Below are 3901 nucleotides of genomic sequence, written 5' to 3'. Positions count from 1 at the left end.
GATTGGTGGAGTGTTACGTGCAGTCCTCTTGTAGATCTCTTCCTGAAACATCCTGAAAACATCTGTAAGCTATGAACAATTGCTGGTATGAAACGCAACATAATAGTTTGAAACTTTGATTATATCCACGTGTCTACGCTGATAAGCCCCTTCATTAGCAGAGCATCAACTGTGAGCATGAGAGGAAAAGCCTCTGTTGGGTTGTTGCTGTTTGAAACTCCGGTGATTTGAAGCGTGTTCTTGCTAGCCTGTTGCTAAGCACAGTGAGCAGAAAAACACACTGTAAAGTTCAGATACTTAACATAAAAAACAATCGGGGTTATAAGACTGTTGTCTAATGTTTTCAACATACTTTGGTGCATATTGTATCATTGTATTTATGCTCTAAAAAGATTGCTAGCTAATCTCTAACACTAGCTAACTGCTAATGCTAGCTACGCGCTACTTACTAATTGCTAAGCGCTATTGCTGAGTTGGAGGAACACAACAAGCCTAAGACTGCTTTTATGTACAGTGGGACCAGCCACCGAGGACGTTGGACTAGCTTTGTTCGTACAGGATACAGAATACGAATAAGGATAAGAATACATTCACACTATTAACTCTACACGGGTAGTAGTAGACTTTATATACACACACACACACACACACACAAAAAAGGACCAGGAACTGAATTTCATAGTCCCTGGCACCTATTTCCAGGAAAAACGCTTAACATACCCAAAATAAATCAGTAATATCTCCTCAACCAATAGGCCTAGATGCATAATTCTTTGGTTTCCTTTGAAAGGCCAGAAGCTAAGAAATATAAATCCATTGTACATTAACATATTTGTTTTACCATTACAGACTACATGGAGATGAAATAAGGAAAACATATATTTTTCACCCCCTTTTCCCAATAAAACCTGTCAAAACTGAACGTTGCATGTGGGTCCACTCTGTCCCCACACCACACCACCCTTAACAGAACGATCAAGCCAAAACATGGACCCAGCAACCTCACTCCACCTCCTGAGCCACAGCACAAACCACTGATAAGTTCGGTAACACTTTCTATGAAGGTCATCGCTATAACGACTTATGCATATATTTATAACACGATATAATGCTTCCATAAGACCTTATAACAATTGTTATAATCACTTACAAACATGCATTAGGCGCTATAGAAAAGTTCATAAGTCATTATGACTTTTTGATTTAATGTTTTATAAATAATAGTAATACCAGTTTATATCAATGTGCGCCAAGAATCTCCGACCTTCTTCCATTATAACCATGGACTCGGCCTCGTTATAAATACACTTTATTCACAATTTAGAATTAGTGATATAAAATGGAATAATAGCTTATAGTAATGTTAATGTAACCGGGCCCAATGGCGGACTCGGCCCAAAATTGATAATTAGATACAAACTGACAACACCACCTTGGGACTCTCACCCAAAGATTTAAAATGTAGACTTGAGAACAGTTAACACTGGGATTCACACAGTAGCACAGGTAAGACCACATAAAAGATCAGAGACAACCGTTGAGCAACTTAAAATAATTTATTACAGAGACCATAAAACTGTCAACTAAACAACTATAAAAATAAGCTAATAACAGAATCAATGCAAATTTAAAAAAAGAAAGATAACCAATAATACTTAAACAAAATACGAGAAGAGAGTTTTGTTTCTGCCTGGAAAACTATTGATACAGAGTGGCTGCAGTCTAAATTCTACAGGGTGGATCATATAAAAGGGGCTATGAGTAAACACTGCAACACGCCAATCTAACACATCTAACGTCACCACCTCTGGACCAAGATACCCGGAACCACTATCAGGAGGTCTCTATAGTTAAAATGTTATGTCCATAGTTTTCCTAAAATCAAAGCCAAATTAAAAATCACTAAAAACGAAACACAATATTAAAAGAAATACAATCTACCCACACACTATAAAACAGATCGTCACCATTAATAAAAAAGAAACAGAATTCAATTAAAAAAAAAAAAGTTTAAAATAATAAAACAGGTAGGTTAACATTAAAGACTAGGCAAAGCAGCAGGGGCAATCTGTGCTGCATGAATACCAAAAAAAACGTGGTTAGTGTTTGTCCTTATATAATTAAATATACATCAAGAGTACCTTAGTTGTTCACGCACCTCCGAATCTCTGTAAACATTCACGTGCTTCACGGGCCGTCTTTCCCAAAGACGTCGCCAACACCGCACGGACCACACGGCGCGTCAATCTAGGACCATCGTACATGCGCACACCATCTTAGCGCACTACATAACAGAACAGCATTTGTACGTTTGCAGGCGTTACATACCTCGGACGACAGGACACAGCAGCGAGACACAGCCACACTACGCAGCAGCAACAGCAGAAACAGGAAGCTCGGAGCTAACCTGACCAAGTATATCCAGCTGCAGCCTGCAGACCGTGACGGAAGTTGATGGAAGTTCCAAATATGGTTTGTCCCCGAAGACACTGCGCACAAAACGTGATGACGTCATCTCGGCTTACATACATGATAGATCCTATTGCAAACCGTTTTATTCTTGAGAAGCCAACAACAGAACTTTGAATACACTTCTGAGAAGTTTTTAGGCGAGAAATCAACTGTGTAGATTTCGAAGATCGGCAGTTTTACGAAAATTGGCAGCGAATCGAAAATGTGTTCAAACGTTTTCGGAGTTGAGAAGCTCCGCAAGTGCCGACGGGTGTTATAGCTGCAGTAACGTTACCGGAGGCTGCACAGCAACACAATGGAGATTAACCCTATCTGCTAGCACTTTCGGCCGACGTGCTAGCAGATAGGGTTAAACGGTCGACATGCATATAATCAATAACTTTAGGCACATACCCTGGTTGGGGTAAGAGGAATATACTTCGTGGGGCTGTAAGGAATAGCTAGCTAGCTCCGGTTAGCTCCCCCGTCACGTTTGTCTGGTTTTTATATACAGATATATTATTATATTGTCTGCGGGCTGCAGCTGGACCCTTCTCAACCTGACGGGCATTTATTTCCGGTTGGTGACTCACGTGACAGGTGACCCTTAACCTGTCGGTTACATTAACATGTCTTTGTTTGCTTTAAGTAAAGTGTTAAAATGTCCATCACTGTCTAATATATTACAGGTGGACATACAGTAATACCATATGAATATTATTATTTATGTTTCTTCATTTTATGAACAATCTGTACGAATTTTCACTTTGTAGTTTAGCACAAAAACAACTTAATTACATCAAGGAAACTCATTGTCAGGGTGGTGAAAGGGTGGCGACCATATGGACAAGCCCTAACAGATGAGGTGGACAATAGGAGACAACTGCGTTTTAAAAGTAATTGAAAGGGAATACTGTTTGGGCAGCTAGGGTGGGAATCTCTTGGCACCTTATGATTCGATTTGATTACAATTCAGAGGGCGGTGATCCATATTGATGGATCTTTTTTTCTGTGATTTCAGGATAATTACTAAGCATTTAATATGCACATTAAAATCCAAAAGAAATATCTCCTCAAATGCTTAAAATGACTAGTTTACATCCCTAATTTACTTTACTAGCCTTCTCCGTGGTCACCAGCGTCCTTCCTTTTAACAACTAGTTGTCAGAATCCTCTGGAAAATGAAATATAATTTAACTTAACTATCAGGATGTCCAGTATGTGTACGGGACACCAGTTTAGCTTGAACCTGATGTTCTCATTCCTCGACAAGTTAGGTAATAATGACACGCAACTAATTAACATTACTCATTCCTAATTACATTGCAGCCAAAAAATACAATAACGTGCTTTCCAGGGGAGATGTTAGCTAGCAATTGCGGAAACAGACTTAACAGACAGACTGTGACTTACACTGATATTTCAATATTTTACTCTGCTAACTTTAACT

General features: G+C 39.1%; 1 long non-coding RNA gene across 1 annotated transcript; it reads right to left on the bottom strand.

The window, feature by feature from the left end:
* Window positions 1-1910: 1910 nt before the first annotated feature.
* LOC123957879 lies at window positions 1911-2984 on the bottom strand. The gene is made up of 3 exons (XR_006821928.1): window positions 2866-2984; window positions 2329-2489; window positions 1911-2247 (listed from the first exon to the last, which is right to left on the bottom strand). It is a non-coding gene; the product is annotated as an uncharacterized LOC123957879 (long non-coding RNA).
* Between the last annotated feature and the right edge of the window lie 917 nt (window positions 2985-3901).

This window comes from Micropterus dolomieu, linkage group LG19, assembly GCF_021292245.1.
Source record: "Micropterus dolomieu isolate WLL.071019.BEF.003 ecotype Adirondacks linkage group LG19, ASM2129224v1, whole genome shotgun sequence".
Classification (NCBI taxonomy): Eukaryota; Metazoa; Chordata; class Actinopteri; order Centrarchiformes; family Centrarchidae; genus Micropterus; species Micropterus dolomieu.
Note: the sequence above shows the minus strand (reverse complement) of the source record. Positions and strands in the feature narration are given on the sequence as shown.